We start from the raw sequence: 27,150 nt of genomic DNA, 5'->3' as shown, positions 1-27,150 counted from the left end.
AGCCGTTTCACACTCGGCTGTGAACCGATTCAGTGAGTGCTGAAGGTCACTGACCGACGACGCCACCAGGACCACATCATCTGCAAAAAGCAGAGACGAGATCCTCCGCCCACCGAACTGCAACCCCTCCCCACCACGACTACGCCTTTGGATCTCTAGAGGGACTTTTAACCTGCATCCAACCAAGCCCACTCAAACAGGATTGCTCAAAACCACTCGGACAACAGTACAAACCAGAACGCTGCGGACGCTAAAGTCTTGGACAGTTGCCTACATTCTGCATTCATACGCAGATATCTGTTACCAGAGATTACATCTCTAACCGACACAGACCCACTCTATTCCCATCCTTGCTGAGCTTAGTGTGTTTAAGTGCTGATTGTTCAAAAATGTAAATGTAAAGTATTTATATATTTAACAGTATTTCCTCCAGCTACAGAGCGAGTGAGAGATTTAGCGTGTAATGCACAAGGTTGAAAACAAAATGCACACTTCCTCAGGATGCAACCATTTGAATTGGGTCTAAAAGCACACACAGAAAAGCTTTTTCTTGTTGTCTGAGTATTTCTCTTTACTCCTTATTTAATAGTGAATCAGATAACACCCAAGACATTCAGCAGATGCTCTGTAACGGCTTAATAAAAATCAGGATCAGTACCAGTACATCTGTGTCACTGTATCAGTTTACTTACAGTAATAATAATAATAATAATGTCATTAACGGTGCAGGGAATAACACGATAAATCGGACCCAAATGCCGACAAGGACACAATGAACAGTTTTAACGAATATTTAATAATATAGAAAACAAGGGAAACCAAAAACAGGGGAAACAAACAACAAAATGTGACGAGACGGTCGAGGGTGGACAGGAACGAGGTTGCAGGAAACTATAACAAAGAGAACAAAAGGTTAACAACAAACAAACAAGTGCAAAGATATAAACCAACAAAGTACGGGTGCCAACAGACGAGAAGTTACCACGTAAATGAGGACAACGGTCTGGCGCCCAATGTGTCCCACATTCAGCCTTTTAAGAAGCAGAGCAGGTATTCAGTGGAAGAAGAAGAAGAGAATTCCTTTATTAGTCCCGGGAACCTTTATACATGCAATTAATGTAGAGATGTTAGAGCGATGGGGCTGCCAGTGACCGGCGCCCCGAGCAGTTGGGGGGTTCGGTGCCTTGCTCAACAGCACCTCGGCAGTGCCCAGGAGATGAACTGGCACCTCTCCAGCCACCAGTCCACACTCCATTCATGGTCCACACAGGGACTCGAACACAGGGACTCGTATCAGCAACCCTCCGGTTCCCAGCCCAGTCACCTATGGACTGAGCTACTACCACGCCTACCAGCTCCAGACAGACACACACCAAGAGGGGAGACACATACAGGGAACAACAAACCGAGAGAGACAAACACAAGCACAAAAGGAACCCTGACAAATAATAATAATGGTAATAACTTGGATTTGTATAGCGCCTTTCAAGGAACCCAATGGCTCTTTACATTTGTTGGACATACAACCCAACATCATACGTCAAACACAGATAGAAAACCAAATCACAACACAGAGAGTGTGAGCTAAAGTTGGCAGGACACTAGACACAAGTATGCTTATGGACTTGGCAGAGTACGAGCAGGGGGGTGGGGACACTGCTCTTCTTTAAAGGCTTTTTTAAATAAGGAGTTGTATGATACTCATGACCGAAAGAACAAGGTCGCGGGAACAAGCGGCCGAAATGTGTTTTCTCAGGAGGGGGGCTGGAGTCTCCCTTAGAGAGAGGGGGAGAAGTTCAGCATCCGTGAGGAACTCGGAGTAGAGCCGCTGCTCCTTTGTTGAAAGGAGCCAGTTGAGGTGGTTCAGGATCATCTGGTAAGGATGAACCCTGGGCGCCTCCCTAGGGAGGTGTTCCAGGCACGTCCAGCTGGGAGGAGGCCTCGGGGAAGACCCAGGACCAGGTGGAGAGATTAGATCTCCACACTGGCCTGAGAACGCCTCAGGATCCCCCAGTTAGAGCTGGTTAATGTGGCCCGGGAAAGGGAAGTTTGGGGTCCCCTGCTAAAGCTGCTGCCCCCGACCCCGGATAAGAGGCTGAAGATGAGATGAAAGATGAGTTGTATGATACATTGTTTGATCCAGGGTTGCTTTTTTGACTGTGATTCCCGGGGAGCCAATAAAGTCCATCAACTGTGTTAATTCTTGATAACTCTCAGTGTTATTGATTTTCTTTGAACAGTAAATAATCTACAGTACAATTTCTGCTGAGGTCTGGTATTTCAGAGTATAAGCACTTTTAGAGACAGCTGCAAAAAGTTTCCTCAAGAGACGCATAACACTGATGCTGAAGTTCACACAAAGTTAAAGATGCAGTACACTCAAAGTCTTTATCTCACGTACACAGGTTTTTCCATTGCATGAAAAGAGCTCTCCTCAGGACCGCGTGTGCATCTGAGCGTGTGAGCAGAGCGTGAACCGAAGGATTTTGGATGGAACGCAGAGTGGAAGTCGGCGAGTTGCCTTATCTCCCGCTCCATCCTGCATCAATTTCGCTCCAGCACTGCTCACAGCATCAGTTCAAAGCATGCACGAGCCCGACCCAGAACGCACTTGTATATTGTGCACCCGCACTATTTTCTGTCAAACATCCGCTGCTGCAGCGAACTCAGAGTAATTCAAAAAGTTTATTTTGTGGAGCGAGCAGTGAACGATCAGAGCGGTGCGGAGTGGAATCTGAGTACTGATTTTGTGGCCTTGAGTGAATTTGGGTGGGGAACAGCTTCACTCCCCAGACATGCCCTGGTGTGCATGTACACCAAATTGCCTAATTGTCGTCTTTCAGACTTTTTGGTTGCACCAACACACACTACATCACTATTATTGGTGACGCATGTGATTCCCAGCACACAACTTCTACTTGAACAGAAGTCTATTTGGCCATGGCAATTGAAAACACCTGTATGAGTGTGAAATGCCTTTAAAATGATCTGTCGCCTCACAGCGAGAGGGTTCCTGGTTCAAATCCCGGCTGGGGCCCTTCTGTGTGGAGTTTGCATGTCCTCCCCGTGTCTGCGTGGGTTTTCTCCGGGTTCTCCGGTTTCCTCCCACAGTCCAAAGACGTGCAGGTGTTCGGTTCATTGATGACTCTAAATCACCCGTAGGTGTGAATGGTTGTCTGTCTCTGTTCGTCTCTATGTGCCCTGTGATAGACTGGCGTCCTGTCCAGGGTGGACCCCGCCTCACGCCCAATGTCAGCTGGGATTGGCTCCAGCCCCCCGTGACCCCGACAGGGACAAGAGGTTGAAGATGAATGAATGAATGAATGATAGCCTATTTATTAAGTCAGTCCCTGATTCTTTACAAAAATTAAACCTTTCAGACCGACATCGCAGCAGCTGGAATACGGTCTTTAAGTCTGACGTAGCACACTTTCAATGTACTATTTCAGGGCTCTGAAACAAACAAACAACAATGGTCGAATCTGTGAACCTTTTATGAAAACTTTTGTCAACTAGACACCTTTTTAACGCCAGGAGAGCGATAAAATGAGTATTCTGCCGTTTTCTTTGTTAGCTCTGCTCAAACAAAAGGGAACACTGCATTTAAGGAATACAAGGCCTGGACCCATGGACGGATTATGAGTAAATTGGCCCCTGGGCACAGTGCAGTAAGAGGCCCCCCACACGCTGTCTACGTAGTAACAAGACACCCAAAGTCAAAGAGTCTACTTTTAGTCGTTTTGTAGCAATTTCAAGTCTCTTTGTGGTCATTCTGCACTTATTTTTAGACACTTATGTGGTCGTTTTGTTTCTCTTCGTGGTCATTTTACATCTATTTGTAATCATTTTGCGTGTCTTTGTGGCAATGTTTTGTCTGTGGTCGTTTTGTGTCTATTTTAAGGATGACAAAAAAGAAATAAATAGAAAGAAACAGAATAATTGCAAAAAAGATCAACACTACCCTCAGCAGGAACAAGTCAAGAGTAAACAGCATCACATTCTTTTTCTTTCGACTGTCTTTCCTCAACCTTGCATGACTTATTTTTGAGGACACTTGTAAAGGGCGCACTCACACTGTACATCCGCACCGCGCCCCAGGCTTTAGGGTCCTTGTCCCCCCTCCCTCTCCCCCCGCGCCCCAGGCCCGTTTGTACTCACACTACCTGGGCCTCGGCGAATGCTTCTTGCTGCCTATACGTCATCACGTCGTAACACGTCACACGTCACACGCATTGATGACGTCATCGCGATGCGTCACTTTGTTTCCAAATCTTTCCGTAGACCTCGGAGTTTTTGTACGTCTTGTCGACTGTTTTTGAATCTTTTCATCAACCAAATCTGCAGTAAACACTCCACCTCCGCATCACACCAACGTGAACCTTTCACCGGCATTGTTGTTGTTGTTAAATGTCCGCGCATGGTTCGTCCTTCTATTTTCTATGTCCCAACAGGCGCACATAAATTACGTCAGAACCGCCGTAGGCGTCGTGCTCGTACACGTGAGCACGCTCGTGCTCGTACATGTGCAAACGCGCTCTACAAAAGCCCACCTCTCTCAGACGGGCCGTCCGTTATGCGCGGAGCGGTTGCACTCACACTGGTCAAACGCACTAGGCTTGACCCGAAAAACCTGTTCTGGCCCGGTGCGGAAGGACAGTGTGAGTGCGCCCCCAAAGACACTTAACTGTGGAAGACAATTAAACCAAAAGATAGCAGCAGACTCATCTACTAATCTCAGCAGTTCATAGCTGAAATATCCAGCGATTGAAACACCTTGTAATTCTTTGGAAACCAGTTTTAGAAAAAGCATCACTTGTATATCTTTACAGTAGCCCACAGAGTATATCGGCTTCTTGCTGTAAGCCATATAATAGGTTCAGGTTTTGCTGCAGTCTCAACAGACAGAAGAACAGGATTTGGAGACATTTCTTTTGGGAAAACACAACAAGCAAGAACAGCCTCCAGCAGTATCGTAACTTAACTTTCCACTTGTGAATGCATCCTTATTCGATGCGGTTCTAGGCAACATAAATAATGTGTTGGGATGGATGGCTATGCTGCAGGGATTAAATTTTGTTTTCCTGTGCAAACAAGTGATAAACAAAAAACGAGACAGAAGAAAGCGAAGCAACTGTGTGGATGAGAGAATGGGAAAAACATTTTACCCTAAGATGTAAGAGGGGAGAGGGGGGGGGGGGTAATGTAGACAAATATACTGAACAAATAAATCAGGAACATAAAGTAGAAGAATTCCTTTATTAGTCCCGCAATGGGGAAATTCACTCTATTATTATTATTCATGTTACACACACACACACAGGCCTGAAATACACACACACACACACACAGGCCTGAAATACACACACACACACACACACACACACACACACACACAGGACCTATATACATGCAATTAATGGAGGGATGTTAGAGCGAGGGGGCTGCCAGTGACCGGCGCCCCGAGCAGTTGGGGATTGCACCTCGGCAGTGTCCAGGAGATGAACTGGCACCTCTCCAGCCACTAGTCCACACTCCATTTGTGGCCCACACAGGAACTCGAGCCTGTGACCCTCCAGTTCCCAGCCAAGTCGCCTATGGACTGAGCTACTGCCGCTCCAGAAGACATAAAACAACACTAAGCAAATGAATGTGGCATTACAGCAACTGTCAAGTGTACATACACATACACACATTGAACCACCGTGGGGGCTTCATCTAAAGAGCGTTAATAGATTTTCACGGTGGCATTATAACTCGTATCAATATTCAAGCACACGCACGATTACAATCATCTAATCAAGTGTCCTCTCGTCTGGCTAGCGTCCTTAACGAGCCCTCTCTATTGCTAATCAGCTAATTACGACGCCATTATAATCAGCCCAACTCTTACTGGCTGGGCTTGGTGCAGATGAGACGCTAGATTGGAATGGTAAACAAAATATGGTGGATGTGGAAGAAGGTGTTGTTGAAGACACCGGTGAGTTCAATGAAGTGGAGGAATTAACACTGGGAGACTGGACCCAAATGCAGACACGGACACGTACAAACAGATATTTAATAAACACGATAGACACAAAAATGGTGTGTCTCAGGTCACTACCCGGGAGTAGCGACTCTGCTGTAGGGCTTCCACGTAGTCTTCCTTTGCCAAAGAAGAATTGGTTTTGCCAATTTGGCCCGAGACGGCAGGAAGAGGGAGAGGTGAAGTTAGGAGACCTCTTTTCTCTGAATAATGTTATTATTTGATTTTCTTATCGCACGGCAATATCCTGAAACAGATTGCAGGTTAAAACCAGGTATAAGTAGAGTATGGAGGCAATCACAACACTTTGAAAATGACTCCATCTTTCATTCATTAGTTCATCTTCAACCGCTTATCCTGGGGTCGGGGTCGCAGGGGGGCTGGAGCCGATCCCAGGTGACATCGGGCGTGAGGCGGGGTCCACCCTGGACAGGACGCCAGTCTATCACAGGACACATAGAGACGAACAGAGACAGACAACCATTCACACCTACGGGTGATTTAGAGTCATCAATGAACCGAACACCTGCACGTCTTTGGACTGTGGGAGGAAACCGGAGGACCCGGAGAAAACCCACGCAGACACAGGGAGAACATGCAAACTCCACACAGAAGGGCCCCAGTCAGGATGCAAACCTGTAACCGTCTCGCTGTGAGGCGACAGTGCTAACTTGTATACTTTTAATTGCCTGGTTTGTGACAGGCCTGTATTTGCTCCAATCCACCTTTTGAGCCTCACGTTTGGGACATACTGTATATTGTGGGACTATATTTGTGGCTACATACAGAAATAGCTCTCGTCCCCGAACTATTGTAGGTGTAGCTCTTTAATGAGACCATAAAAGTTTTCACCTGTCTCCTGATTTCCCTACAAATACCTCATGTTAGCACTTTCTTGCCTATTTTTATTTCCAGCACCATTAACCTTTCCTTCTTCTCACTACGAGCCTCCCTACAGTAGCTAATGCTAATCTGCTTGCTTCTTCGAGGTTGCGCGGCAACAGCAATCACCCGACACTCTCTGCTCCCTTCGACCTCTTGTTCCCTCTGTTCCTAATGATGCACAGAGTTTTGTACTGTGACCAGGAGAGGAAAAGAAGACTTGTTCACACATAAATATACATATCTTGTTTAGACACTCAGGTCATGTGTGGTTGTCAAAATTCAATATTCCGACCACCTCCTCGCACTTAATGCTACACCTTCCTCACCAATCATCATCTCTTCGATCCTCCTCCCTTTGTTTATCCCTTCAGCTTTTCATGCTCCTCGCTCTCCTCCGCCCTCCTCCCCTCCGTATCACATCACTTCTCCATTATTGCTTTGTTTTCCATCCCTCTGTTCTCGTATTTTCCGGCCCTGGCAGGCGCTATCAATTTTTCATATGGCTGCCAGTATTGGACATGTCATCAGCCTGGCAGGAGGCTCAGTATTTGGCCCCGCCATGAAAGCCTGTTGGTTTTTACAGATGTAAAGACTTTGGTTTTGTGTCATTTGCTTCATGCAGGAGCGACCTCAGTGTGAGCTGCAGTGGGGCCACAAAGCTACAGTACATGTCGATGAAGCTGTGACACCAGGCAAAGAAGTTTTACAGCTCTGGTGATTCTCTGAGGTATTTCTGACTTTACTTTCAGAAGGAAGCGTCAACAAGTGTTGTTGCCAAGTATTAAAAGTCCTAGAATTGAATCCATTGTCTCCAACACAATAGGGTAAAATTGGACATCTGGATTAGACACATTGAACTGTAAACAGAGGTCTTTTCACAAACATAATTAAGTTAAAGGACGAAAGAAAAGGTACTCAGACGAAGTAAAAGTAAAAGTACTCATTAAAAATCAGCCAATTCTCCTCTGGAGTCAAATACAGCCATTTTGTCACGGCCCCCAGCGTCCTTGAGCGTTTGTTTAAAATGCAGCTTCCTTTAATTGTCAACCAATCCACAGCTTAATTAGGTGCTCAAAGCAAGTTCTCCACTATTAAGTGCAACAAAGCCTGTGTAGGGGGGAGGTCGGGATGGTAGATGGGTCACACAAACAGGACCTGGGTGACATGTGGTTTGTGTCCTGTTGAGGTCCTGTCCTTTACAAACACACTTATTTTAAATCCACCCACAGTCTTTTTCTAATCCTGACCAAGTGTTGGTTTTGACTTAAACCTGACTTCATAGTTTTGTTTGAATTCACCATGTAAGCCACTTTATCCCGTAACCTTAGCGGATCATAATAGTTGGACAAACAGGGCTACTCAGTGCGTTGACAAGTGACATCAAAGACGAAGACAAAGTGGCCATTTATGACGAGTTGAGATGAGGAATTAACCCGACTCCTCCAGATGGATTGATTCATATTTGCCCAGCATATGCACCTGAACTCTTGTTACGAGATCTTTTGGGAAGGGGCGAAAATACTGGTTGCTGATTTGATAAACCACCTGTCTATCACCAACATATGGGCCAAATCAACCAATCAGATCAACGAAGCGCATCACGTGCTAACAACGTCAAGGCAAAGCTCAGGAAGTAAACAACAGGTCGGTAAAGGATATTTTCCATTTGTATAACAGGAATTTACGGATTAAAAGGCACAATTTCAGGAGCCCAGTCCAAATTCCTCATCCACGGAAGCCGCCAGGATTTTTACACTGAACAGCCGCTTCTCGTTGCATCCCAACATCAACCTGCCTCAAAACCAACGCTGATTGGTTCGGTTGCTTCAGAAACTTCTCCAAGATTTCAGACTGATCTGAGAGTAAAATAGAGATCAGGATGGTCTCACAAGGCTATGGAAGAATGGTCCATTTCAAAATGTTAAATTAGTGATTCATTAACTGGATCATTTTAAATCTGCTTGGTCCACATAATGCTAAGTCTTAAGTATTTTATATTCTGAATAGTAGCAATGCACTCTAAGCAATGCCATTTATTTATTTAAGTGCTAATTGAGTATTTCGTAAAATCTGTGAAACAACTATTATCAACAGATATCAGGTAAATATAGTTCTCATCTCATTTCATCTTCAGCCTCTTATCCGGGGTCGGGTCGCAGGGGCAGCAGCTTTAGCAGGGGACCCCAAACTTCCCTTTCCCGGCAGAAAATTAAAAAAATCTACGTTTTAGAAGTAGTACCAGTTAAAATTGTTCCCAGCATGACCTCTGCATAGTTCATCATATCAGGGAGATCTTCTTTTAACTGTTAAATTTAGTCCCTTTAAAATGAATTCTGAGCACCACAAATTAAATTCCATTCACCACTGTATTTAGTGCACCAACAAACTGTATGCAGTGCTAGATACCACAGAAGGTCAGTAAGAGAACACATTTTAAAGTACTTTTCCTTGTTACATGTTGTCCAAATACTTATTTAACTACCATGAAATATGTTCATATCCTTACTCTCTTAGGTCGTTTTATTCAGTAAAAGTGTAAACAGCAGCAGAAGATGGAACTGACCAAGACAAATACTTTTATGGGCTTGACAGTGGCCTCCACAAAACATTACAGGTGTTCTGTTAAACACTCGCCAGTTGCACTGACCTCTCTCTTCCTATCGAGCAATACAATAAAATGTTTGCAACCTTGTGCAACCCATGTGTATAAAGATACTGCCACAAGCTCATCCATCTCTGGGACACATCCGTCTCCTTACAGTCAGCAATAAAGTTGGGGTCAGTGGCTGCTGGTTGGTTTATTGGGTATTTAGAAAGATGGCTAAGAAAAAGGGGGGCAGGTGTTTCGTGAATCAAAACATTGAGATCTTAAAACATTCAGCACGACTTCATGCATTCGTAAGTATATTTATAATTCATAAAATATTTGAAGAATGCATCTCGCCGGAAGCACTCGAGTCCAGTGAGTCCAATATGAGAAATCTGCACTCTACAATGTGTGCAATTTTCACTTATTGCGTTTTTTCACCAAGGACAATACAAGCCTCAGCAGGGAGTCAGTGAACCTAACAGTGTATAGTCATGGACAACGCCGTGGTGAGTCCTGATACAAAGCGTCTGGGTCACTGGAACATGTAATAACAGCAAAGACCTCTGGAGATTGTTGTTCTTGAACTATTGATGGGATGCAGTGTAAAAAACACCTAAATCCAAACCCATTGTCTGCAGAGTATTCCAATCTGTGTGTCTTTGGCGATTTCCCTCTCTGTATTCAAATGTGCCGCCATGTTAGTAATGTTGCTGACATCGATCGGTCTGTCGGTGGAGCTTGCCACTGTCGGTTACGCTGCGTTTCATTGTAATTGGAAATTGGAAAGTTCCAACTTCTGAGTCAGGCTTGTAGTAATTTAAGAGGTGAAATAGGTACATGTGTGTGTATGGATTTAAGAGGGTAGCCTATAGGAGACATGCCAGAAGTAGAGAGGTGTATGTGTGTCAATAAAGTTTACATAGGAGACATGGAAGAGAAGATGGAGGCAGTTACGTCTTACCGCCAACGAGGCCGCTAGAAACAACGTATCTCAAAACAAGTTCATGCCTATTGTTATGATCACAGTGCTGTGTGAATGTACCGTTAATCCTCTATGCTGTCACTAGCATGGCCACTTTTCAATCACATGTCAGCCACGCCCTAAAGCACAACCCGCTCTATGGGACAATACTTTACACTTCTGTTCTCATCAATTTTCAGACCAATCCAGTCAAACACACCTTTATTTGACAATCCAACCTCAAAGAACAACTGTTCACAAAAGGCCTCCTGTGACTCCAACGACTGTCGTTCAGACTGAATAGAGCACTGACCAAGTCCAAACCAACTTCCACCAACGACTGTCACTGTAATGACTTGGAGCACAAAGGGTTTCAGTGACATCATCGACCTTGTGAGAGGTTAAATACCTGGATCTCCACACTAGCTAGTTGGACCAGTCCCAGCCTGGTCCTGGTCCTGGTCCTGGTCCTGGTCCTGGTCCAGTCCCAGCCTGGTCAGTTGCGTACATGAACTGATGAAGCCTCTTGGATGAGAGGTGAAACGTCTTCCTGAAAAAATAACCAAGTCCAGTTGCTTTTGACTGAAATTGCTTTGAGGATAACGACGACCTGGACACATGAGAACATTCACAGGCTCAGTGAAAAGTGAATTTCCCCTTGCTGGACTAATAAAGGCACGATTTCTTTCTTTTCTTTAGAGGAGGACATTCTAATCCATATGATTCAATTATGATGCATTGGTATTATTGTGAGCTGCTGTAATGTACCTCGCCTGACCCCTGGGTCTCTTTGTAAAACATTAGGAAGCTCCAGTACACACATTGCCAGTGTTGACTGTGTAGTCCATCGGTCTAGTCGGTCACACTGTGTTGACTCATTGGCTGCGGCCTCTTGCTGTGTCTGCCGTGCCAGGGCCGAGAGGACAAACAGTCTGTTGTTGGCTGATTGTTACTGTCGCTGGCTGGGTCTTGCTGGTTTACCCGAAGGTCAGTAAACTATCATGGGGTGAGAAGGAGTACACGGATGAGGTAATCTGAAGGGGGTAAATCACAGTCGGGGCACCAATAAATGCCAGTGTCATCATTGGTGTGTTTGTGTTGACATGGCTGCTGTAATCCTCCTGTATCATACCCACAACGCACATTCCCACTGGTCACCTTCGACTCCCACTTCCTTTCTAAATCTCTGCGGTGCTCTCTCTGTCTCTCTCTCATAAACATGCATACACAAATTCAAATCCAAACTACAGCAACTACATCTCTTGATGGATCTGTCTTGCATGCATGTAGTCCTGAAACATAACCAGGTACGTAATGATGCCAAATGCTTCAGGCTCCACAAAGTACTAATTTAGCGGAGGGTGGCAGCTGTAGTCGTTTCAATCAGTTTCAATGGATTCCAATTGAAAACCTACAATCAAGGCCAAAAAAATACACCTAATGACACAAAAACCCAAACCCTCTTATACTTACAGGTGTGAAACCAATATGGACACCATTGGACATCAATTAAAATGTTTCTCTAAAATGCCAACATCAATTAAAGAAACCAAGACAAATATAAAAGCTCACGTTTTGTTTTTGTTTTCTGTCTGGGTCCCAAACGTCTTTCACCGCCATCCACATTTAGTTTAAAAAGTGAAGCAGGTATTTAACTAATTAAACCCAACCCAGCACCCATCTGCAGCAGCATCTGAGCTCACCTCTTTAGGAGCCGCCATTGTTGTTTTGGACAAGGGCCTCTCATGCTGTCGTTACCCCCGTTCCCTCCTCAACTGCCAGTAGCTCCTCACAGGACTTCAAAGTACACGGCATTGAAGGTTTCAATGGATGGGTGGACTTTCACCTTGGAGACCTGGGTTAGAAACCGGTCAGATACCAGTGTTAACACTTTCAGTTTGGTTAGGTACATGCATAAAAGCTACTAAACCTTAGCCTCGCGAGACTATTCTGATTTCAGTCTGATTGTAGTGGAGAACATTTGGAGAAGTTTGCCGAGCAACCGAACCAATCAGCGTTGGTTTTGAGGGGGATTTAAGTGACGAAACCTGGACTTGACTGTTCAGCGTTAACAACATGCCGGCATTGGCGGATGAGATGAGCCGCTCGCTGATGCTTTTTTCTCTTGGATCCTTCTGTTGGAATATGGAACGGGCGTTAATTTGCGTTACACAGACGGAACATATCCTTTGAAATATAAAATATCCATGTTGCTTACTTTCTGAGCTTTGCCTCGACGTTATTAGTACCTCATACTCTTTGTTGATCTGATTGGTTGATTTGGCCCATATGTTGGTGACAGACAGATGTTTTATCCAATCAGCAACCAGCATTTTCGCCCCTTCCCAAAAGACCTCCAAACCAGAGTTCCCAGATGGATCTGCTGAGACAATGCAAATCAATGCATCTGGAGGAGTCAGGTTAACTAAAACTGGGTGCAAATAGAATTTTTGGCTACTGACACCTGGGTGCTAATAGCATTTCTCTTAAGTCACGATTTTTAGTAGAATCCTTAGTGACCGTTTGTCGCAGTATGAAAACACCACATGCTCAAAACCTGCTCAGAGTTTGTATGTATTTTGTCAAGAATTGTAACACAGCTTGGGCCGCACCACGTCCTGATTCATTAGTTCACTCCTGGAAACAAGAGAGTGTCAGCTGTCCTGTCAGTCAGTCCAGTCTAAACGCTCTCCTGCTGTATCACCTTCAGGACAAAGCTCCACAGGGACTGAAACACTCGTGTTGTATAATTGTGCCACACATATTTAAAGCATAAGCTACTCTTCTTCACGCACTCACACCATCACTGCCAACAGCATGATACTTTGTCATTTAGCCACTTATACATGGAGTCAGCATATGCCCTGCTCACACACACACACACACACACACACACACACACACACACACACACACACACACACACACACACAGACACAGACACAGACATATACACACAAACACACAGACACACACACACACACACAGCAGGACATGTGCTGACACTTTCCCCTGGGGCCTAGTACTGCACACATGCATATAGACACAAATGTGTATATATGATTTACATTTAGCTGATGCTTTCACACACACACACACACACACACACACACACACACACACACACACACACACACACACACACACACACACACACACACACACACACACACACACACACACACACAAAAACAAAAGCCCCCAGGCAGGGCATGCTGCTTTTCCCTCGACACTCTCCTCTGTCTCCCTGGGTGGAACATCTGATCTGGCATGCCAGTGTGTGTGTGTGTGTGTGGGACAAAACAGCTACGTAAAATGACGTAATGGGAGGAAATGCTGTGGTGGGAAGGTATACAAGGATAGGACAGTTGGTTAACTGTCGCTTATTGTTATTTCGGGTGCTTTCATGGAACTATTTGTGCGACGGTCAAAGGCACACCGTCTTATAGCCTCCATTTCCTTAAAGTGTGATGCAGTGCAGCAGAAAGGTCTCAAACACAGGAGAGATTTGCCGATTAACTGTCCTCCTCCTTGGAGCGGCTTGTGTGAGAAGCCAGAGTTCACACACGGTGGGAGACAGCAGTGTTTACAGAGCATGTCGTCAAGCGTTTCTGTGGCTCTGCAGAGCAAGCGGACGGCAGTGTGATGCAATGAAGCGCAATGCATTGTCACACAGCTCAGGGGCTATCAAGCGCTACAATGACTCATCAATATTAACATCATAGTAACGCACAGGAGGCAAACTTAAGTGGATAATAAACAGTTTTACCAGTTACCGCCTGGAGCTGTTTCCTAAATTCAGAATAAAAATCTATTTTTCTCCCTTATAATGGAAGATCCAATCCATTACGACAACTACTCAATGACTGTTCTGGGTGAATTAGTCGTAGTTTTAATCACATTACTGTTCACATCACATTCATTTCCAATAAAATTTCTAATTGTAACTAAAAACCGTCATCGGAGGAGAATCTGAGACTGTTTTGTGTGTGAGACAGAGGACGAACGTCACAGAGGACACTGAGATGTCAGAGACGCCTCTGCCCAGCTCATTGTCAGATTGTTAGCAGCCAAACATGGGCACAGACCTGTCAGGTACTCTCAAGGTTTTCTATTAGCCAACTTTCATGTGCATGGAAGCGCATTCTCTGCGGACCTCCGCTGGGAGCCACACCATTCACCTCACTGCCCACACCGAGAGCAGGATTTAAGAAGAAGAAGAAGAATTACTTTATTAATCCTGCAAAGGGGAAATTCAATTTTTTCACTCTATTATTGTTGTTCATGTTACACACACAGGCCCGAAATACACACACATGCACAGACAGGACCTATATACATGCAATTAATGGAGAGATGTCAGAGCGAGGGGGCTGCCAGTGACCAGCGCCCCGAGCAGTTGGGTTTCGGTGCCTTGCTCAACAGCACCTCAGCAGTGCCCAGGAGATGAACTGGCCCTTCTCCAGCCACCAGTCCACACTCCATTCATGGTCCACACAGCTACTGCCGCCCCCAAAGCAGCAAGATAAGCGTCCATCAGTTGTGTTTTTAGCCTGCAGAGTTACAGATTTGGAGCTGTAGACTAGCTACGCGAGGACGGTAGTCAAAATACTTATAATCAACACTGTTTATAACACTATAAGGTCATTGTATCTTCTAATAAAAGGAGTTTTTACGTGGTTATACGGGAGCTTTGTCAAGTTATGATGTCATAGTGATGTCATCAAGGTTATCTCAGCACGAGTTAGAGACTTAAACATTTAAATAGCATCCCAAATTGGAAGTGTGGCGTTTAAAGAACTGGGCAAGAGGAGGTCTAATTAAATATTCTAGTGTTGCAGTTTTGGAAAATATAGGGTTCACTATCTTTTCAGCTTGCCCTTAAAAGTCAGGATCACTCAGCCTCTTCAGCTCCGAGTACCCCCTTTAAGTAATCATTGCTGCGGTCTCACTCGCATCAGTTGATTAGCTATCAGCTGTTTCATTTACGCTTCATCATTAACAGCATTTACATCATCTGATTGGCTGAGTAGCACCAAATCACGTTCATACAGGGCGACAGCTCTACAGATGTTGTTTGCTCCTGCAGCTCCCTCCATCGCCCTAACTTGCTATCTTTGCACTGAAGGTTGTCATCTAGTTTGCATGTATGTGTTTTTAAAGAGAACGTTACTGAATAGAAACCATTTGCTATGACCTAGGTACCTCTAAACCAAATGAATTCACATTCAGTGCGTTTACATGCGGTTTAAAAACACGATTTTAAGGGTTAAGGGCCTACTCCGGTTTCTCAAACACCATGTAAACACCGTAAAATCAAAGTTCTCATACCCGGTTAACAGACCTAGAGAACTCCTTTAGTAACCAGGGTAATCATGTGTGTAAACGTCTTACCCGGAGTAATATGGGGTTTCACATCTGCGCATGCTCCGTGGGTTATAACTCCCCCTCCCTGTCAGGCCCGGGCAGGAACGAGGACTCAGATGCAGAGGTTCGCAGTTCAAAACTGAATTTCCTTGACGACAAGAACGAGGCACAGAGCAAAAAGGCCACAAACAAAAAATCACTTCGCACAGGAGGAACAAACAAATATCGCTGGTTTATGAAACAAAGTACAAAATAAAGTCGCTCCAACCGGGAGGAAAAAACAAAAAGGCAATGTTAACAAATTCATCTCTAAACTAAGTCGCTCCGTGCGGGAGGAATGACAAAAAACAAAGTGAACAAAATAAGAAATTAAATAAAAACGCTCCAACCAGGAGGCAAAAACAAAGGATACAAGAGAAATTAAAAGGTTAAACTTACTTTGACTAAACAAGGAATACAAACACCTGAACGTGGAAACAAAGAACTCGAAAAGCACGAACAAGACTGTGGAAAAACGCTGGATACATTCGACACAAGGGACGAAATAATCTGGCACGGGACAAGGGGGAAGACACGGACTATATACACATGAAGGGAGGGGAAGACACGGACTATATACACATGAAGGGAGGGGAAGACACGGACTATATACACATGAAGGGAGGGGAAGACACGGACTATATACACATGAAGGGAGGGGAAGACACAGACTATATACACATGAAGGGAGGGGAAGACACGGACTATATACACATGAAGGGAGGGGAAGACACAGACTATATACACATGAAGGGAGGGGAAGACACAGACTATATACACATGAAGGGAAGACACGGACTTTATATACATGAAGGGAGGGGAAGACACGGACTATATACACATGAAGGGAGGGGGAGACACGGACTTTATACACATGAAGGGAGGGGGAAGACACGGACTATATACACATGAAGGGAGGGGGAAGACACGGACTATATACACATGAAGGGAGGGGGAAGACACGGACTATATACACATGAAGGGAGGGGAAGACACAGACTATATACACATGAAGGGAGGGGGAAGACACGGACTATATACACATGAAGGGAGGGGGAAGACACGGACTATATACACATGAAGGGAGGGGGAAGACACGGACTATATACACATGAAGGGAGGGGGAAGACACGGACTATATACACATGAAGGGAGGGGAAGACACGGACTCTATACACATGAAGGGAGGGGAAGACACGGACTATATACACATGAAGGAAGGGGAAGACACGGACTATATACACATGAAGGGAGGGGAAGACACGGACTATATACACATGAAGGGAGGGGAAGACACGGACTATATACACATGAAGGGAGGGGAAGACACGGACTATATACACATGAAGGGCGGGGAAGACACGGACTATATACACATGAAGGGAGGGGAAGACACGGACTATATACACATGAAGGGAGGGGAAGACACGGACTATATACACATGAAGGGAGGGGAAGACACGGACTATATACACATGAAGGGAGGGGAAGACACGGACTATATACACATGAAGGGAGGGGAAGACACTGACTATATACACATGAAGGGAGGGGAAGACACGGACTATATACACGTGAAGGGAGGGGAAGACCCGGACTATATACACGTGAAGGGAGGGGAAGACCCGGACTATATACACATGAAGGGAGGGGAAGACACGGACTATATACACGTGAAGGGGGGGGAAGACACAGACTATATACACATGAAGGGAGGGGAAGACACGGACTATATACACATGAAGGGAGGGGAAGACACGGACTATATACACGTGAAGGGAGGGGAAGACCCGGACTATATACACGTGAAGGGAGGGGAAGACACGGGCTATATACACATGAAGGGAGGGGAAGACACGGACTATATACACGTGAAGGGGGGGGAAGACACAGACTATATACACATGAAGGGAAGACACGGACTATATACACGTGAAGGGGGGGGAAGACACTGACTATATACACATGAGACAGGGGAAGACACGGACTATATACACATGAGACAGGGGAAGACACGGACTATATACACATGAAGGGAGGGGAAGACACAGACTATACACACATGAAGGGAGGGGAAGCCACGGACTATATACACATGAAGGGAGGGGAAGACACAGACTATATACACATGAAGGGAGGGGAAGCCACGGACTATATACACGTGAAGGGAGGGAACCACAGGTGGAAACAATCAAGGATCAGGGAATGACGTCGGACCGGTGACACAAGAGGAAGGGCAAGTGACCTGGAACGAGAGGAGAGTTACTTTTCAAAATAAAACAAGAAATTCACAAGACAAAAACCCAAAGACAGGACAGACCTCACCGCGGCGTGACACTCCCCACTCCGCAGCAGTGGTTTCTGAATCAGAATTGCAATAAACCAGGAAACAACAGCACGGAAAACAACACAATGGAGCGTTCCCTTTAAACCAAGGGAGGACTTCGACCATGGCAAATAACATCACTACCAAAAAGACCCGTTTCTGTCGTTATTCTCTCCAGAAGTCGCCCTTTTCCTCCCGTTTGTGGTTTTGTCAAAGGTGAACCGGGAACAAAACATATTCACTCCAGCTGTTTGTTGGTGGAGCTCCACCTACTGCGCTGGAGGTCGAGTTACTCCGTCATTTTCCCATTCAACCCCCTTTCACGTATACGATTATTCCCTTAACAGAGGTAAGGCCATTTTGGGGTTACTGCTGTGCTTGTAAACGTGCTGATTTATAACGCAGCTCGCAGCGAGCACCACTTGTTACAGATGAAGAGCAAATTATTGTTACAATCAACTCGGCAGGTGTGCCTTCGCTACACTGCAAACATTCACCACACAGCTCAGGACAACATAAAGTGAACCCATTATGCACCATAGCAACAGTAAAAGGAACGTATAATAGTATAACATTAATCCATAATACATAAAACGCATATGCATTGTGATCCCATGGCTCTAAAGTCATGAAATAGAGCATTTGTAGTGACTGCAGCACAACAGCGTGGGTTTTCAGTGCAACTTAGAAACAAAAAGAATAAACAGGATGAACCAGCGTGCAGTTAATTTGCTCCTGCACGAGCGAGACAAGTGCAATTAATCCAGGAAGTGAGTGTAATTAACTCCAAGCCAAATTAAACTGTAGGATTAATGCAACAGTTGCACCGCAGTTCAGCGATGTCGAGGAAAGTCTGTGAATCAATTGACTTGTAAATAAGAAAACGTAGGAAGTGCTTTTTTAAAGTACAGAGCCGTACATTTGTTCAGGTACCTGAAGAAGAAGAACTTTATTCATCCCGCAACGGGGAAATTTAATTTTTTCACTCTTATTATTAATCATGTCACACACACACAGGCCCGAAATACACACACATGCACAAACAGGACCTATACATGCAATTAAGGAGAGATGTTAGAGCGAGGGGGCTGCCAGTGACCAGCACCCCGAGCAGTTGGGGGTTCAGTTCCTTGCTCAACAGCACCCAGGAGATGAACTGGCACCTCTCCACGCTCCATACATGGTCCACAACGAGACTTGAACCAGCGACCCTACTGTTCCCAGCCAAGTCACCTATGGACTGAGCTCCTGCCACCCAATGCTGTTCTCTCTGTTCCAAACTCATGTCAGCGAATCCACCGTGAACCACCATCCGTCTGTTGTGTGGCCGTCCAGAGGACTAGTTAATTAAGGCCGTTTACGATAGCACGACTCCAATTTCACCAACTCTCTTCCCTTCACACAACTTTTCTGTCAATCCCCCCCGAACCCTTCCAAATCCAGTTTACTGACTCTCGTATAAAATTTGGAGACGGTGTCCTGGGTGATATTAGAGGCGCTATCTGAGTATAATGTTTCTCTATATATTTATTAAAAAAAGCTTGAGGGGGAAATTGAATCTTTTCCGGTGTATGCCAGGAGATGTTAAATTACACTCTCTCTCTCTCTCTCTCTCTCTCTCTCTCTCTCTCTCTCTCTTCTCTCTCTCTCTCTCTCTCTCTCTCTCTCTCTCTCTCTCTCTCTCTCTCTCTCTCTCTCTCTCCTCTCTCTCTCTCTCTCTCTCTCCTCTCTCTCTCTCTCTCTCTCTCTCTCGTTGCCAGCCGGTGCTGGATGAAATCCACTGCATATTGCGGTTCAGCTGCAGACGGAGTTTAAAACCCAAGTCGACGTTACAAGCCCATAAACTGGGCCTTCATTTTTACAACATATTATACAGAAGCATCGGTCTTGGCTGTCCTTCACAGGGACCGGGTATGTCATTTGACTTTAATATGTGATATTACATACAAAAAAAATGTTTCCAGGCATCAACATGGGTCAGAAGAGCTCAGCAGTGGCTCATTTTAGACGGACACAGGGCTGAATAATCGCTCAATCAGCCAAAAAGACATTGTTTGTAGGGATTAGGAGTAAAATGGTGTTAAAAATTAACTCCTAGCGACAATGAAGCCCCCCATAATCCCAGCAACAGCTCCTTCCAGAGCGTAATGGTTTTGATATTGACACGCCGACTCACACGTGTTCTTAAAGTAATACAAAAGAACAAAACAAAAGCAATACCTGAACAAAGGCGAAATGGATTGTCTTATTAGCGACCTGGTTGCCACAGCAACCAGTGTCACACTTATTTTGTAACATGGTTCAGGGAGATTTACGGGAAGACTGGGAGGAATCTTCAGACGGTGATATTGCAAAGCTGAAATAACCAGCTGCACAAAGTCTTTTCATTTCCCAGATATTACCTGCAGTAAACAGCTAAAGAGGATATAACAGAAGCATATACAGAATAATGTGCTGGTATGAATCATGTGAAATGGCTGTGTGATGGAAGGAGAGTGTGCACTTTGGGCTTCATGACTGTATGAAAGGGTCTGAGTATCCGTTAGTAAATTTAGGAAGCCGTGAAGAAGCAAAATAACCTGCAGCTGCTGGCTGAAAGTGTACACTCGTGCACTGTGCTTTACCACGCCGTTACAGATCCCTCACGCTGAGGGATGATGGGTCAAATGATTGCAACACATATTCCATATGTCACCAGTTAGCAACACCGACTCATAACCAGTTCACTGACTGGATAACGGGCGTGGGCCGCCGTTACGAGAGGCAAAGCGTATGATCGGGCGGGGCAAACCCCATTAAGTGCAGGTCATCCGGATGAATGATTAAACAGCTGGAGAGGCGCTGTGGCCAATCAGCAAACAATCAGCCTTTTAAATGAGTATTATGCAAATGAAGCACCGTGAATGCATGAAAACAACTGTATGGAAAGTGAAGCCCGAGGTGATAGTGGGTAGAGGTGTATGAGTGTGTGTGTGTGTGTGCAATGATGGTCCATGTAGGTGTAACTGTGCATATTCCAGTAGAACAAAACTGGAAATAATTGCTATTGTATTGCAGTCCCAAGTGCCATGGATTATACTGCCCCACGCAGTTGGCACTGCAGGCAGGGAGAGGGAACTGAATGCATTCAACCAAAGAATGGGACTGTAGATGATTTAGACTTCAAAATATGGTATATGCTTATTAGCTTTCTGCAGAGAATTGATAGCACTCTGCTATCTGCACAATACATTTGAAGCTGTAGCCAGCAGGCAGTTGGCTTAGTTTATTACGAAGCTGGGATCAAGAAGGAACCGCTATCGAGCCGTAACAAAATCACCTACCAGCACTGTTAAAGCTAACTAATGTGACTATTTTCTTGGCTGGAAGTCGTTGCCAAGCAACCGTAGTCTGGCACATTACCCGCTGAGAGGCAGCAAATTATATTTTTTACACTTCATCTTTTCACAGAATAAAGAAAAAGAGAATAAAGTGTTAACTAGTGAGCGTTAGAGGAGCTGGCAGGTGGATTTATTACCGTTAAACAGCCAGGCTAGCTGTTTCACCTGAGGACCAGAAATAAAGAGATGGGTTTAAGGACCAGTCCCAGCCTGGTCCTGGTCCTGGTCCAGTCCCAGCCTGGTCCTGGTCCTGGTCCTGGTCCAGTCCCAGCCTGGTCAGTTGCGTACATGAACTGATGAAGCCTCTTGGATGTGAGGTGAAACATCTTTCTAGACAAATAACCAAGTCCAGTTGCTTTTGACTGAAATTGCTTTGAGGGTAACGACGACCTGGACACATGAGAACATTCACAGGTTTAAGATTAAGCAGCAATTTATCTGATTTTTTAAAATATATATATTTATACTTAGCCAAACTCTGCATCAATGTAATCTGCTCTTGACAAGAGTCACTTCCTCCGCAACAGTAGAAATAAAAACGTGAGATCACTCATGCAGAACCTTTTCCTACATTCATAATATCATTCATTCATCTTCAACCGCTTGTCCCTGTCGGGGTCGCGGGGGGCTGGAGCCGATCCCAGCTGACATCGGGTGCGAGGCGGGGTCCTCCCTGGACAGGACGCCAGTCTATCACAGGACACATAGAGACGAACAGAGACAGACAACCATTCACACCTACGGGTGATTTAGAGTCATCAATGAACCGAACACCTGCACGTCTTTGGACTGTGGGAGGAAACCGGAGAACCCGGAGAAAACCCACGCAGACACGGGGACAACATGCAAACTCCACACAGAAGGGACCCAGTCGGGATGCGAACCTGTAGCCTTCTCCCCAAGGAAAAGTCCTCTATACCTATACGCGGGTGGCCTCTTGCTATGAGGCACCAGTGCTAACCACTACACCACCGTGTAGCCCCTCATTCATAATATCCAGTCAGATATTTTATTCTGCTGTATAAAAGTTTATTTAAGCTAAAATGGCTCTGCCTTTATCCAATCTGTATCTATTTAACGGGAGGTCGGGTAACCTTTTACAGCAAAGTCCTTGTAGGAACTCTTCACATTCGCTGTTATGCTGTACCTACTCAAAAACCCAAGGACCTCTTAAACTTAGCAGTGGTTTTTTTAACAGACGGTAAAAATAGATCACACGTTTCCTATCAAACCTGCTCCCCATTCACATTCACACATAATGCAAACTGCTCCAGTGGTGCATTGTTTGCTTGCCCGGGAGCACTGAAACGATTGGGATCTTGAATTCATGATCCTAAGGTGGCGACCGGTCGACCTCTATCAAGAAGGAAATGTATTGGCAGGTCGCCAGTGGAGGTTACCGTGACCTTTAAATTAAACAAATAACCTTTAAATGAGGTCGGGACGGATCGGTGACCTACGGTGTCTAAGTATAGACACAGCGGAAATGTCTCATAATAAACTAATGCATCATGTTTTTACAACCCATAATAATATTGATTCGGCTCCTTCATCACTTATGCTTGAGAACGTCTTCTGGTTCATGCTGGTGAAGGGCGAGGGAGGGGTCTCCCGCACGTGTCCCGCTCACTCCACACTTTGAGGGGCCGCCATATGCTTTTTAACTCTGTTTACGATTTGTTGTTTTCGTACGCTACAGTATTTATGTTCTGATCGCCCACCATATCCTGCCCCCTACTGACACCTTGGCCTGGCGCGTGGGGTTTCCATGCCAACTCCCAGCCCGGGAAGCAGCTCTAATTGGCTAGCAACCATGTCATGGTGATTTATGAGAAACAGAAAACAACATACAAGACTAATAACAAAACAGAAAAAAGTCATTTATCCACGTATTTTAGCTTAATTAGTGAAGACACATGACAGCATGCTGTGTACAGGTGTTAGGTGGCTTAATAGTCATTGGCAACAATGCATTTTATTTCGTTGTTCCCCGCATATATTAATGTACCTCATTTGGTTCCTTCATCACTAATCCGTGTTGTGTGGCTTCAGTTTTATATTGGGTTGTATGTGTGTGTGTGTGTGTGTGTGTGTGTGTGTGTGTGTGTGTGTGTGTGTGTGTGTGTCTTTGTCCTCAGGTGCCGTTGGGGGAGCAAAGATAAAAAGAATACAATCGAACACTAGAATAAAAATGACACACACTAGACATTGCATTTAACAGCCAATAAATAGATGACATTAACAAGTGTGAGGGGGGAAGCACCATAAATTGCACATGGCCGTCGTTGTTTTTTGAGGACAGTTTAAAATGTAATATTGAAAAAAGTGCACAGACTACTAGCATAGCAACAAAAATGCCAACAGCATTATTATAAAACCAGCAGCAGAAAACAGCATTAGCCCTGTAAAGAGTCAGTGAGTCAGTACTGGGAACCAATTGCAAACTGCAAAAGCCCACGGCTAATTTGTTTCACAAGCTAGCAACAGTAGTAAGCTCGCGAGAAACTAGTAAGCTAGTGAATAACAGTTGTTGGTAGCTGCAGTTAGCTCTCAGATACCTGGCTACCGTTAGCGCCTCTTCTGTTTCTTCTCTGGTAAAATACATCCGCATTGCATTGGGGTATACGGGAGTACAATGTAGTGTACATCATGTATACACTCAAATTACGTGTGCATTGTGGGTATTTTATAGTACATTATATAGTGAATGAAATTAACCACAGAGAATTTGAACAACACTATAAAATGACATATATGCTATATAGTGCAACAATTTTTAACCCAGCTAGGGACCATTATTTAAATATTGTCTTTTATGGAAATTGAACTGAAACAATAATCTGATATAAAACCTAGTACACTAATAATCTCCTAATATTTACTGCACTTAAGGCCAACATACAGTACACTACCATCATTATTGCAGCTGTCCACCAACATGCTAAACATGCACTAACTCCAATCCTGTTGGCATAAATAGACAATGGTAATGGACACACACACACAACTGTGGTTTGTCACTGTCAGATTGATCTAAGCCATAGATTAACCATAGTGCATTGTCAGGACCAATTAAGTAAGGGTCATAGACACCTCCTGTTGGCCAGTCAGTTGGGATCAATGGGAGCGAACGCACCAACAAACCTCACTGAATGACACGACTGTCGGGGTCTTGATGCTCCAGTTTTCCCTTGGGATTGATGCAGAGTTCATTTCCAAAGCATGTTCCAACACTTTCTGATTTCCTGAACTCTCCAGATACAGGTGAAAATAGGCTTTCTTGATTGGACCAGGGATGGGGCCGCATCATTTGCATGCAGCGACATGTTACCAGAAGCGTAGAGGGATAGAGAGAGAGAGAGAGAGAGAGACAGAGGTGAATTTAACATAATCTCCTGGCTGGGCCATTTTTTGAACCGAGACTTTGGCTTTCCACTTACGGAGCAAAGAGACAGAGTAGAGGAAGAAAAGGGAAGAGCGGAGTACAAAGCCAGAAATGAAAGAGCGACAATAGCAGCGAGCCAAGTGGAGTGAAAAGTGATGAATTCAGAGCGAGCGCGCTGGTAATCTCCTCGGTGATGCGTTATTTTATGATTTGGGATTTTATTCTTCAAGAAAGAGAGGGCGATGAGGTCCGGGAGAGAGGAAACATGACTGGAAAGGAGAAAGATGACTCAGGTTAATGGTGAAATGGACGGTTAGAGATATGATAAAGGCCTGCCTCTCCTCATCTGTCCTCTGTCTTTGCTTTATACTGTATTTTTTAATCCCTGCCTTGCTCATCAGTCCTGGCTCCTTTCTCGTTCTTTTTGTTCTGTGTTAAAATGCTTATACATTACCAAACAGGCTCAGCATAAATCCCCTTCTTCCCCCTCCCCGCCTCCCTCCCACTTTACATCTTTCTCAACATTAGAGGCTGCGGTGGCTGCATTAAATCCTTTTTATCCTGTTGAGTCATCTGTTTAGACGTGCTCTGAGACGAGGTCGCCAAAATGGCTGTGCGTGTGCCTTCCCCTCACCACCACCACCACCACCACCACCACCCTCCACGGCCTCACTCTCTCCTCCATCTCCCCCTCATCTCTCCCTCCTTACAGAAGAACAAATCTCCCCTTCACTGGTTCTTTTTGTTCCTCCATCACCATCAATCCTGAGTGTCGGCGGCTGATCCCATGATTATGAGGCAGAGCTAAATAGGCAGTGATGGTGTGGTGGTTAATGGCGTTGGGACGAGGCAATTTTTCTGCGGATGGGGGTAGAGCAGAGGACAGGGGAGCTGTTGGGCTGAGGCGAGGCAATTTGGCTCAATCAGATGTGTTGTGTGCAAATTCTCCCATGGGAATATACAGTAAGATGAGCCTGTGCAGTAGATACATGAATTTATGTTTGTGTGCTTTGTGGGCACCGAGGGAGTAGCTATAAAGCTGGTGCAGTATCCATCGCCGTGTCCGCGTTTAATCCACATGCACTGTGTATGATAATTATTCCCACTTTTCCAAATGCAATCAACAGTGACTCTGTAATCCACAGATACGCTCCAGTGGAAGAACCCAGGGGCCATTAAGATGATACAGGGCTCGCAGTGCGCTATTAAAGCATATGCTTCCATTTGCGACGTCTAAACAACTCCGATAAAGGGCGGTTATCGCACACACTGATCTTTACGGCGCTCTATTAATAACATGAAGAAAATTGATCCACTGGAACAATTGCTCAGTGCCCAAGACAATTGAAATGTTTGTTTTTCTTCCACTCTGAGAGAACTACATTTCACAAGTAAAGACTCTTTGAATACCTTCTTGTGTCTCCATGGAACAAGTAGGATTTAAAAAAAACACTGAATAAAGTTAAAAGAGCTGATGGTCGACATTCACGACATCACATTTTATGAGGCCCAGGACAGAAAATAGGGTTAATTTAGGTTTCATTGAATATTCTGACATAGATTTGTAGAATACAGACAGTAATGGTTGACTGTGCATTTGTTACACTGTTATGCTAACTAATGCAGTCTTTTCTATCTGTGTACATGCGTGCGCGGTTGACTCGACGGCACTTAACAGCTCTTTTGTTACGCCAGCAGCTCGCTCTGAATCCCACTCGGGTGCAGCTTCTGTAGATTTCGGCAGCCAGCCCACTCGTCCGTTGGTGGTAGTGGTGGGTGAGAAGACTGCTTTTTCAGTCTTTGTCTTCTAAAATGTCTAAAAATATAATTTTAAGCATCTTAAATTATTAATGAGGATGATGATAGCGAGATACTTGCTACAGTTGCATTTCTACTAGTGGTGAAATGGCAAAAATAGCATTTTTCCCCCCTGATTAAGTGCTTTGTTTTCTTCGCTGCTCCCTCTCTTCATTCGCTCTCTAGCTAGCTAACCACCTCTCCTGTCTTTCTCCCTCTCTCTCGCTCGTACGCGTGCCTGTAACGCCTCTGTCCAAAACACAAAAGTTGACTTCGCTACAAGCTGATTGGCTGTTATAAGAAGTGACATGTCTTATATTTTAAATCCAGCCACTGGCCCGTTAAGCCAAGTGACGGGCAACACCATCGGCCCGGTTCAGTTGAGCTGGGATGGGCCA

Source organism: Echiichthys vipera, assembly GCF_963691815.1.
Source record: "Echiichthys vipera genome assembly, chromosome: 2".
NCBI lineage: Eukaryota > Metazoa > Chordata > Actinopteri > Perciformes > Trachinidae > Echiichthys > Echiichthys vipera.
Note: the sequence above shows the minus strand (reverse complement) of the source record.